The sequence below is a fragment of the Rutilus rutilus genome (assembly GCF_951802725.1).
Source record: "Rutilus rutilus genome assembly, chromosome: 1".
NCBI lineage: Eukaryota > Metazoa > Chordata > Actinopteri > Cypriniformes > Leuciscidae > Rutilus > Rutilus rutilus.
The window spans coordinates 17,572,551-17,585,992 of NC_140209.1; the positions used below are offsets into that span (position 1 = coordinate 17,572,551).

Below are 13,442 nucleotides of genomic sequence, written 5' to 3' on the forward strand. Positions count from 1 at the left end.
AAATTTCATCACTGAAATCTGGAAGATCTGAAATCAGAAAACACTGTGCTATTCACAGATTAAGCCCCATTCTAGAAGATGGATTGCTGAGAATCGGTGGCAGGTTATGCAAAGCTGCTATGCCTAAAGAAAGGAAACATCCAGTTATTTTATCTAAAGATCAGCATATTTCCAAACTGATTCTTAGGCATATTCATGTAAAGAGTGGCCATAGTGGAAGAAACCATATGCTGTCTATATTAAGAGAAAAATACTGGATTACTCAAGCCAATGCAACAGCCAGAAAGATTATTTCAAGCTGTACTTTCTGCAAACGACACAAAGGTAAGCTAGGAGAGCAAAAAATGTCTGACTTACCCGAAGAAAGAGTAACTGCAGATCTACCTCCTTTTTCAAATGTAGGAGTAGATTACTTTGGCCCAATTGATGTAAAAAGAGGTCGAACTTGTGTGAAACGCTATGGCGTAATTTTTACATGCATGGCCAGTAGAGCAGTTCACTTGGAGGTGGCATACTCATTGGACACTGATTCTTGCATAAATGCTTTGCGACGATTCATATGGAGAAGAGGACAAGTAAGTCATATGAGGTCCGACAATGGAACAAATTTTACTAGCTCAGAAAAGGAATTGAGAAGAGCACTGGCAGAGTTGAATCAAAATAAAATCACAAAGGTTTTAGCGCACAAAGGAATTAAATGGAGTTTTAATCCACCTACAGCGTCACATCATGGTGGCGCATGGGAGCGCATCATCAGAATGGTAAGAGTGGTGTTATCCTCCGTTTTGAATCAACAAACGCTGGATGATGAGGGATTACACACTGTTCTGTGTGAAGCCGAGGCAATTCTCAATGATAGACCAATCACCAAAGTGTCCGAAGATCCAAATGATCTTGAAGCACTTACCCCCAATCATCTGCTTACAATGAAGAGAAAACCAATCTATCCTCCTGGTCTTTTTGAGAACTCAGATCAGTATGCAAGAAGAAGGTGGAAACAAGTACAATACCTTGCAGATCTTTTTTGGAAAAGATGGATAAAAGAGTACTTGCCTTTGTTACAGGAAAGACAAAAATGGACCAAAGAGAGACGTAATCTTATGCCTGGTGATATTGTACTCCTTGCAGATGCTACAGCCCCACGCAATTCTTGGACTCTTGGAAGAGTACTAGAGACTTTCCCAGATAAAAAGGGTTTAGTTAGATCTGTACGAGTTCAAACCAAAACTAACACAATAGTAAGACCAGTAACAAAACTTTGCCTTTTATTAGAAATGTAAAGAAAAGAAGGTTCAAATGCATGGTGTACTCATATATTTAAAAAAAAATGGTAAGAGTAATTATTATTTAAATGTATTGATGTATATAGACTGTTTGATGGCTCCTTATATAATGTATGATTTTGAATTGTTTATGCCCCCTACGTCATTAACAATTAGGGGCCGGTATGTTGGAGCCATTATGTTAATTTGTATTTTTTGTTTGTGACACTAGAGGGCGTATTAGTATTTGAGTATATTTAAGGTGATGATGAGTTACAGGTGGGGAGATTGAAGGTCAAACAAACTTTTTGACCGTGCCGTGTTTGAGAGTCATGTTTTTTTTGTACAAGACTGCTTATACCAACAGTTTGTTAGCAATAAGCTGAGTATAATTTTTGTTTGTTTTATTTGTTATTTGCAATGCCAAAATGGACAATAAATGGATTTGGCATATCCGAATATTGAGAAGGTATGGACAATGAATGTTTTATACCTCAAGATAAAACACGCGTCAGAAACCGACTAAGCAATCTGCGTCCCTACATTTGGTTTAGATGCCATTTGGATTTTAGGAAAATATCTTAATTTTGTTTTACAAAGATAAGCAAAGGTCTTTGAGCTATGGAATGACATGACGGTGAGCAATTAATGACAAATTTGATTTTTGGATGAAATTTTTTTAAGTAAAGGTAAATGTGAAGTGATGTATATTAAAAGTAGGTTTGCAAGGTTGGTTTTGTTTACACAAAAAAACAAAATTTGTTCTTTATATTAAGCATTGTTCAATAAATGTGTGTGCAAAACAAGGTATATGTAGCTGTATTTTGTGATGTGCACTCTTGTTAATTTTATGTTGCCTATGGTAGTGTTTGTAGTAGTACTGTTTAACAGGGTTTCTGTGGAACCTAAAAAGTCTTAAATAAGTGCTTAATTACCTTCAAAAAGTTTTTAAAAAAGTAGATATGAAATTTGATCAATTGTTGCTTATTGAATTCATGTTTTAAAACAATGATTGATTGTCTGTTTAATATATAGCCTAGAGTAAAATGGGAAGAAGTAAAAGAATGTGTTTTGCGTTTGGATTTTTTTTTTATTATTTTTTTCAGTTTTGGATTTTAAAAATAATTTCAATTTTTTTTTTCTACATAATGTTTTTCTAAATTTGAAAATGTAGATGAGAAGCATACGTTTTTTTTTTTTTTATAACACCTTTCTACACAATATATATGTATTATAGTTTTTAGTTTATTGCTAAAGGAAACGAAAAAGATAGTTTGAGCAAATAGATTATGTGTATAATGATAATAATATGGCATGCAAGATATTTACCAAAAGTCCAAATTATTAATTGATAAATTAAACTGTTGTAGTTGGGATTCTCCACTGTGTGCATATGCAGTGTTTCCCACAATGCTTTGCGCTACGGAATCAACACCGGCAGAGACGTACGAGTTTCGGTTTCGTTTTTATAAACTGACGTGATAATCACACAACAACGCGTACAAATCCGCTAATGATGCGTCCAATTCGCGAAATAATGATTCTTTAACCGATTTACTTAAATGAATGGTGATCTGTCCAACATTGAACTCACAAGACGTCTGAATCAGTGTTTAACAAATCGGTAACACTTAATACACCACAATAAGATTTCATTTATGAAACTCTAGTTAACTACATCAGTTAACATTAACTATAAATAACCTGCACTTTTACAGCATTTATTAATCTTTACTAATGTTAATTTCACCATGTACTAGTAGCCTACATTATTTAAATCAAAAGTTGTATTAGTTAGCTAATGCACTGTGAAGTAACATGAACAAACAATGAACAGCTGTAGTTTTATTAAGATTAATTTGTTTGCAAAGATGAAGTTGACGATGCCAACTCGCCATCTTCACAGTAGTGAATGCGCCGGAGAGAAATGCACATTTCATACGGATTACATAAGCACATAGATGGCCCTGTCCCAACCCAGCAAACATTGGTCCGACGGCAACGTCGTGTCCCTGGCCAAAAATAGTCGCGGTAGGACGGCATAAATCGGTAAAAATATGTAACACAGAACATTTCCTAAAAATGCATTCAGATACATTTGTACATGTCTACAGTTATCTGGGGTTGCATGTATATTGTTATTTTGACTTTTAGCTACGTGCAGTTCAATATCTACCCTAGTTGTGTATCGGTTGTGAGAGGACGTCACCTGGCGACGTCTTTTACACGTGCGTTTATAGTCCATCATGACCCTCTATGAAATCCGTGTTGAAATATGCAAAAAAAATATGCTTAATCCTTGCATGATTAATACTGCAATAACCCAGCACACATTGGTCCGACTGCACGTAGCCTACGTCGTGTCCCTGGCCAAAAACAGTCGCAAGTGGACGTCCACTAGGTGACGTCCTTTACACGTGCATTTATAGTCCATCATGACCCTCTATGAAATCCTATGAAATATGCTAAAGCAATTATGCATACACCTTGGTCAACACTACAGTAATTAATTTAAGTGCCCCAAGTAGTTTTTAAGAGGTTCTGAAAGACGTACACTGACGTCAAAACTGCTGCCGAGATGTTGTAACAAATCTCGCGATATTGCAAAATCCCGCGATAGGATGTAGTGTATTATCTCGCGATTTGGGGCGTTTTCTTTTTGAACAACCACCGTACCACGAGGCGAGCAGGACTTGAGGGTGCATCGTGTGTTGCAGAATTACAGAAAGTCGACGAATTACAAAAAATCTGCTTTTGGGTAAGTACATTTTGTGTTATTTTATAAATGTGATTGAGTTTTACTTGTTTTACTCGAAGGAACCAAAATAAATGATTCACACATTGTCAACTGAGATGTAGTTTGAGTTTGGATAAAATTAGCTAGTAGGCTAAAACAGGGTCGGCGCCAGGACATACGGAACGAGGGGGCCTCGTTGTGTCACTGGGGGGGCATACCTCTCCCACCCTCAATAATAATAATACACCCACTTTTAATTAAAACAACAACAACCTCTATAAATCCATGATTGCTTGAATGATCAAGCACGTTAGGTGTTTTAGACGAATAGATTATGAATAAAGAGTAGAAGTTGACTGAAAAAAAAAATACTTGAGCTGCTAGTGACGTAATTTATTTAATCGCCTGTCGCAAGTGAAAATGCTAAGTTGCAAAGCTAATTTTATTCTAGCAAAACTAAATTAATTTACAAAAATATATATATATATATATTTTTTTTTTTGAATAGGCCTATCGTCGCTGTCGGGCGGAATCCTCGTATCTCTCAGGAAATTAAAAAAACGGCATATTTTTTTAGTTATTAAATATTGTATTGTTAAAGTTGGTGTTATACCTTCCCATACAAAAATGTAATATATGGCCATATATGTACTTATATTTTAAATAGCATGACATATATCTATACATATATTTGACTTATATGAGAACACAATATATGCCTGCAACATATATCTATACATATATTTGACTTATCTGAGAACACAATATATGACTGCAACATATATCTATACATATATTTGACTTATCTGAGAACACAATATATGACTGCAACATATATCTATACATATATTTGACTTATCTGAGAACACAATATATGACTGCAACATATATCTACATATATTTGACTTATCTGAGAACACAATATATGACTGCAACATATATCTATACATATATTTGACTTATCTGAGAACACAATATATGCCTGCAACATATATCTATACATATATTTGACTCATCTGAGAACACAATATATGCCTGCAACATATATCTACATATATTTGACTTATCTGAGAACACAATATATGCCTGCAACATATATCTATACATATATTTGACTTATCTGAGAACACAATATATGCCTGCAACATATATCTATACATATATTTGACTTATATGTTGCAGGCATATATTGTGTTCTCAGATAAGTCAAATATATGTATAGATATATGTTGCAGGCATATATTGTGTTCTCAGATATCTCTACATATATTTGACTTATCTGAGAACACAATATATGCCTGCAACATATATCTCTACATATATTTGACTTATCTGAGAACACAATATATGCCTGCAACATATCTCTACATATATTTGACTTATCTGAGAACACAATATATGCCTGCAACATATATCTCTACATATATTTGACTTATCTGAGAACACAATATATGCCTGCAACATATATGAACATTTATGTGTCCAAAAATGTTTAGAAAATATTTGAGTTCATCCATATATGATACCATATATCTGCATATATTACAGTATAGTATTGGTTTCTCGCATATATGGACAACATTAATTAAATATGTGACATACATATTTGTTTTCAACATATTTAATAAATGTATGTAAACATACACTGTAACCCTTTACTGTAAATTTACAACGAATTTCTTACAGAATTGTACTGTATTTCCATAATACAGTATTAAGATGTATCTTTTACAGAACAGCTGTAAATATACAGCACATTTCTGTTTTCGTCCTGATAAATTCGTTACCATCACTGACTGAAAAGTCATTGCATTGTGGGATTGATTTCTTTCGCGCTCAATTCAGTTCAAATGTGACGCGTCATGCGAGCAGCAGCAGACAGTAACGTTAGGCAGCTACAACAGGCAAACTCGTTTTGTCAGCGGGATTCAACTGAACAAATAATCATTCCTGTTATCAAGATAAACAATGTCTGCGAATCTGTGAGCAATTTTAAAGCTTTTTTGAGGTTCGGTTCGGTTCGTGTTTCAAACATTAGTTGCCTGTGACGCAGCAGAAAAAGGACGACGTTAACGGTAGCAGCTACCTGAAGACGGATGGAAGAATTTGTCATTGAATAATCTAACCTGCGCGTGACGATAAGTGGGATTTAGAGTTTGAGAGGATGGAGAATTGTTCAACTGAGTGATACGGTAAGCCAATATATAAGTTTTTTTTTTTTTTTTTTTTTTTTTTTTTGGCGTTTCTACATTGTTTTCACGTATTTGGTTTGATTTTGCGAACGCGGTTTAACGTGGCCGCGCAAGCAATTCACTGACTCTGTTCCACCTGTTTACCAAGTAACGTTAACTTCGACATTTCATATAATTGGCAACCTTTACCATGCTATTTGCATGACGTGCATTTGATATATATTTTTTTCGTTTTAGGCTTTGTAATCTGATGGCCATTGTTAATGTAAGTGCTTTTAAGTAGTGTTACAGTTATAGTCTAAGTGGTAAAAAAAAAAAAAATGCTGTCAAATTCTGTCAGTTCTGTGATCGTGCTTTTGAATCGTTGTCAGAATTTTGCTAGCACATGAAAATCCATGTTCCTAATGCTGTTTTCAAATGTAGTAGGCCTATTCCTGATTGCCATCCCATACAACTACTCCCTAATTCAAAGAAGTTAGACGGTGTTATCCTTCAAGCAGATAAGTAGAGATTATTCAGCAAATCTCATTAATTTGTAATATGTTTTATGTTTTGGTTCTGTTGATCAAGGTTGTGCTGTCCTTTTTAAAAATTGTTTCAGGAATTTGCATCGCTGATGTCCAGCAATCTACATTTGCCAGAAAGTCCACGACTTATTTCCTGGTATGTAAACATTAAAGGGGTAGATGAAACCTAAAATGAAAAGCCATCAATTACTCACCCCACTGCAAAATATGTTTTTCTTAATTAGTGTTTTTATTTTGTTTCCAGTCCAGATATCTACAATTCTTACATGAAGAAGCATTTAATAGACACGTAAAAATTGTCTTGTTTTCTTAAAGAATAAGTCAAAATTAAGTGAGTTTATGCTTAAAACAAACAAAATTATATGCCAGTGCATTTTAGCATTCTAACCAATTTAAATTTTTAGTTGAAAAATGTAATTCATAGAACTATGAATAGACAACTACATCGAACCACAGTGGAACCCACAGTAGTTATTTTAATTATTAATATTATTTATTTATTCTTTATTTTTTTTTATTCCATTACAGGTCAATCTCTAAGCAACCAGTGCTGGATATTAAGTTTGGAAGGTCAAGGTGTGTGTGAAGGATCACAGCCTCTTCATCACTGGCCTGGCAGCGCTGTTTGCCTCCTCCTATAACTTCAGCTTGCAGTACCAGGAAGAGGCAGCACCTTGAGTTTGTTCAGAGGTTAGTCATTGGCATATTTGCCATTCATATATATATATATATATATATATATATATATATATAAATATATATATATATATATATATATACATATATTAGACTGAATTGTGTCACTAACCTTGACTTGACAGTATTTATTATGTTGACTACTGGTATGAACAATATGACCCTGGTTTCCATACAGGGCTTAGCTTAAGACAGGTCTAGGCCTTAATAAAATTAGGGTATTTAAGCAGATTTTATAATAATGTATCATTAAAAAAAAAAAACATTACTGGTGTGCATCTTGAGATAAAACAGTGGCAGTCATATATTTTAAGATATGTCAGTGCAAGTTGTTTTCAGTTGAAGGATTAGTGAAAATTCTGTCATTAATTACTCACCCTCATGTCGTTCCAAACCTGTAAGACCTTCGTTCATCTTCAGAACACAAATTAAGATATTTTTGATGAAATCTGAGAGGTTTCTGAACCACCCATAGACAGCAACGTCTTTGCAACTTTTAAGGCCCAGAAAGCTAGTAAAAACATTGTTTAAATAATCCATGTAACTAGTGCAACCTTAAAGGAGAACTCTGGTCAATTTTAACATTGAGCTCATTTTTTTGTAAATTTGGAGTGCTGTCAGTACAGAGAACAACGACAAAAATCGGTGTTGCCTACACCGTGTTATCCTCTTTTTAAAATTTGTACCCTGTTGACTTCAAGTTTTAAACCTGCTTTTAGCCTCTTAACATCCTTGATGTGTCATACAAGTGCCCAGCCATGTGAGTGATTCCTTCAGAGTGAACACGGGTGAATCTGACTGCAGTAGATGTGAAAGATCTTGTTATAACATCTACAAATGTCCATATATAGGTGAAAATGCCCCTTGAAATCAATTTAAGGTGGCAAATATTACCCCTTAATAAAAAATGTTAATTTCTGTCACTGCTGTAAACTGACCACTGCATAGAATATGAAAAATATGAATATCTTTGTCAGTCAGCTGTCAACAGGCCTAAACAAGCCATGGCACCAAGCACAGAAACACAATCAGTAAAATGTTATCTAATTATTATCAAGAAAACTTTGAAAATATCGATCGAGACATATTTTGTCAATATTGCACACCCTTATGCATGGTATTAATTTTGATTTCTTCGGGTCTTAAAAAGGTCTTAAAAAGCCTTAAATTTGACTTTAAAAAATGTGCAGAAACCCTGCTTCATAATATTTAGGTTGAACCACTGTAGCTATATATTTACCAATGTTTTTACCACTTTTCTGGGCTTTGACAGTTGCAATGATATTGATATCAATGGAAGGACAAAACTATCAGATTTCATCAAAAATATCTTCATTTGTGTCCCGAAGATGAACAAAAGTCTTGAGGGTGAGTAATAATGACAGAATTTACATTTTTGGGTGCAAACATGCATTTTAGTCTGGTAAATCATGTTGTCATATATGCAATAAACATTGCAAGGCTTGCAATTAAGTTAAATTATTTCTGTCACAAAGGTTTGGGCTGGATTCTGGCAGTGTGTGCTCTATATAAACGGAGAGTCTAAAGACTGCCTTTCCACTGATACTCTGATGGCACCGGATGAGGGGATGATATTGTTAATGAGCTGGGTGATGAGTAGACAAAAGTTGTAGAATAAAACTTTAAATCTGGCAACCCCACTTCCAAAAATTTAGTTAGTTGACAATGCGCATGTAAACAGACACATTGAGTTGATGTATTTTACCAGGGCAGAAAAAATATCAGTTATTGATCACAACATCCAACATTGTATTTTTTTCTTTTTTTCACAACATCCAACATTGCATTTTTTTTTTATATGTTCAGTTTTAGACAGCTTTTGTGCTGTCTCTCTTTGTCAAAATATATACCTTCAGTTAATAATATTTAATTGTTGTTTTTTTCTGCCTTTTAGACGCTTTCTTGACATCAATCCTGAACGTGGATCAAAAACAAAGAAAGGACAAGTAACTTCAAAGAAAACTGGCCAAGTTGTGCAAAACAAGAACACCACTGTAAGCCTACAGGTGTCCTCACTTCTGCGAAACCTTGCAGACGTTGAATGTGATTTCGTTTGCACTTTTATGGACTTCAAAAAAGAAACAGCATTTCACTGTCGTTATAAAGCTTGGAAGAGCAGGACATTTTTTAATAGAACTCTGATTGTATTCGTCTGAAAGAAGAATGCCATGTAGACCTAGGATGACTTGAGGGTGAGTAAATCATGTGCTAATTTAAATTTTTGGGTGAACTATTCCTTTAAGTGCTAACTGTTACCTGTTTGTTGTTAAGTGTTAAAATTGCATTTTATGTTTAAAAAGTAATTCAGCCAACATGTTCACAGAAGGCAATTTAACTAAATAAATGTTTTAAAACCCAGAAAATGTTGTTTTCTTTTTCCTAGTGTGAGTACTCTTATGAAACCTTAAAGTATAATATTTTAATTATGTAATAATAAAAGCAGTATTCCCTGTAAAAATACAATTTATTGCTGTTGACAAGTTTAATAATGTAAAATGTGGTATATACTGTATTTGTTAATTACAGTGGAGTACTGCAAATGCTGTTTACTGTAGTAGTGTTGTAAAAATACAGTGTGGATAGCAACCCAGCTGCCAGTATTTAACTAAATTTACAGTGAAAAGTTTTACAGTGTACATGCATGTGATACTGATGCATTTTTAAAGCTGTGGCATATGGTTATGGTACTTTGTGGATATATTTGTCAAAAATGACAAAACACTGCATTATTGTATTAAAATACTATATTTGGTATTCACACAATAGACAAAATCTCCAACTATAGGCATTTAATTTCAAGGCATTCAGATATAAGATTTGTATCCCTAATATATGTGAAAGTATGTACTATAGAAATAAGTACATATATGCATGTATACATATATGCATCATATGTGCATGTATACATATATGCGTCATATATACATGTATACATATATGCGTCATATATGCATGTATACATATATGCGTCATATATGCATGTATACATATATGCGTCAGTGTTTCCCCTAGGTTTACAGGTTTGGGGGGGGGGGGGGGGGTTTGGGGAAAATTGACACAGACGCTATCTATCTATCTCTATCTATCTATCTATCTATCTGTCACATAAATTGGTTGTCTGGGAGGGTAATGGTTTGTAAAAGTTAAAAAATGTTAACATAAGATATCTCTTTAAAAAAATAAATAAACATATTTAAATCTTTTTAAAATTGACTTTTGCAAATAACCTTTGTTAAATTTATAGAAGTATTTGTTAATATTAATGGACCAGAGCTTAAATAGTTTTATTTTTTAACTAACAACTAAAAAAAGATTTATAAATACTAACCAATATATATATACATTTTAAATGGGCTTTTTTTATGAGAAGTTTTTATTTCTATGATGCATTTATTGGAGAGAATAATCCTGTCAGACGCACCACTGCTGTGAACGCGCGTTCACGTAAACACAATTTAAACAATGTATTATTCAATACATTACTTCTATATAATTATATATTAAGTTGCTCAAGCAAGTGGTAAAATATTTAACCATGTACTTATATTAAAATCTTTTGTATTTAAATTTTAATACAATAAATCTTGCATGTCACAAAGAACTTGTTTTTCCACCTCCACGAATAAGACGAGTGTTGTTCATTATGTCGCCTTGTTGAGGTAAATTGTAGTTTTCCTTGCTTTAACTCAGTCTTAAAGTGAAAAAAGTAGTAATTAATTAAATAAATTTATGGTGAGATTACTACATTTTATTTAATTAATCGCACTTATGGTGAAATTACTACATTTTTAGGTCAATCGGTGTTCATTTTGACCACGAAACATGCGCTGTCACTTTAATTCAGCGTTTGCAGCACAGCAGAAATAGACTCGGTGCAGAAACGATCTCTGCACTGCTGTATACGCACCGCAACTGGAACAGATCGATCATCGACGGACTGCATCCTCGTGCAGTGTGAAAGCTCTGTTAACATGGGTACGGAAAAAAAATACTCACCGCAAACGAAATATATGTGAAACGGGCGTTAGACTTGGAGCAGGAGAGCTACTCCGGCTGCTACTCGCAGTAGAGCGAGTGTTGCCATCTTCAGTTCAGCGACACATTTCCAGCCGCGCGCTCTCTGTCCGCTAGTGCTCAACTGTATGTGACGTAAGTGTTTGTTTGTGTGTGAGTGTGCGCACTCATTGGGATAATTGTAAACACAGACAGAAAAGACATGCCATCGTGGAAATAAGATAAATAACATATTACTTAAGGGCCATTTAGGTTTTTTTTTTTATAAAATAACAAATTGTAATCTGTCGCTATAAAGAAAATCAAATCAAATTTACTTGACCTCCAAGGGGGGCGGGGGGAGCCGTTAGGAGGGCGGGGCGCCCCCCTTATATAATGGTAGGGGAAACACTGTGCGTCATATATGCATGTATACATATATGCGTCATATATGCATGTATACATATATGCGTCATATATGCATGTATACATATATGCGTCATATATGCATGTATACATATATGCGTCTTACATATATTTTACATATATGTGCATATACGGGAAAATATATGGCACTTACATGAAAACGGCCATTTTTGATATATTTTGAAATATATGTTTCATATATGTATATGTATTTTACATATATGAATTTTGCATATATTCTCATATATGCAGCAGACATACATGGGCACTAACATTATATATGTAATTTACATATATTGACATATATTACATTTCTGTATGGGTTATATTGCTATCCTATAGGCCTACTGTTGTGTACCAACATTAACACAACATTTCCCCAAAATCACGTTTAATCGATATGAGTGATGCATGCAATACCAAAATACTAGGCTGTCTAAAATAGGCGGAAATTAATCTGCATGCAAACAAAGTCAGCGGTCGCGTTGAGCCTTTTGACAAGAGAAAAGGCTTCAGTAGTTAACCAAAGCTGACTGGTTACATACATCTTCCTAAACTCCATTTTAAAGGTTTAAGAGCTATAAGTGAAGCAGAACAAAAAACGATGAGCTGACTAACGTTTTTTTCTCCCATAAATAAAAACCTTGCTACTTGGGGTATTTTACATGCACAGTGCCAACTTCGAGTCAGTAAAATAATAAAAACAATAATTTAATGCTGGTATCCAAAACATTTAATTCAATTCAAGTATTATATTAGATACATTTTAAAACTTCAATGCACACGTATAATAAGCATAGTAATAATAAGCCTAGTAATAAGTAGACATTTAAAATACATCAATAACTGATATCATAGTTTAACACAGATAAAATCAGAGTTAAGGCTTGCTTTACGTGTTGCTCGACGAGGACTTCTTAATCGTTGTGACTTTTCAATCCTGAGGAGACAAAATGCCGCGAGCCTCCCGCCCGCCGCGGAGTGAGGAAGAGGTGGAGTTATGAGGATTCTCAGACAGTTAAGTGTCCAATGGAGTTAAGAGATTTGCTCTCAAGCTATTTTCAACACTTTAGATTGGTTAATAATTGTAAAAATAACAGTACCACGTGGGGACTGACCAATAGCATCGATTTGTGAAAAAATATGAAATTGACCAAATTTGGACATACGAGGTTTCCACCCGACAGGCGACAGCGACGATATGTAGTTAATTATATGTCAGGAATAAGAGGGCACAGTGGAACCGTCACCATGCCTGTTGCTGAGTCTCAACGGATGAAATCGCGCTCCGAGGCATGGTGGTGTGCTGACCAGAGGTGAGGGGGCACAGTAACCTAGGTGGCCGGGCCAGGCCCCCTGGGGCCCCCTCGTGGCGCCGACCCTGGGCTAAAAGTTAATCGGGTTAAAGGCAGGGTTCTATACATTTTGCGACTATTTTTCCTGCTGGTGTGACAAAATTGTGTTATATGAATGGCGAATGGTAAACAAAATGAAAGCGGAACGAAACTACGCTACTCGTTTGTGCTTCACGGACAGTTTATTGGTTCGGACCAATAATAGTCCACAAATCATTTAAACTTGTAGGGAA

General features: G+C 34.6%; 1 long non-coding RNA gene across 4 annotated transcripts; it reads left to right on the top strand.

Annotated features, from left to right (window-relative positions):
• Positions 1–5,900: 5,900 nt before the first annotated feature.
• LOC311291533 lies at positions 5,901–9,790 on the top strand. Of its 4 annotated transcripts, XR_014627572.1 has the most exons (5): positions 5,905–6,191; positions 6,429–6,456; positions 6,615–6,854; positions 7,247–7,408; positions 9,330–9,790. It is a non-coding gene; the product is annotated as an uncharacterized lncRNA (long non-coding RNA). The 4 variants fall into 4 exon arrangements; XR_014627571.1 differs by adding an exon at positions 8,688–8,782 and having other exon boundaries at positions 5,901–6,854; XR_014627573.1 differs by lacking the exon at positions 6,429–6,456 and having other exon boundaries at positions 5,911–6,191.
• Positions 9,791–13,442: the final 3,652 nt, after the last annotated feature.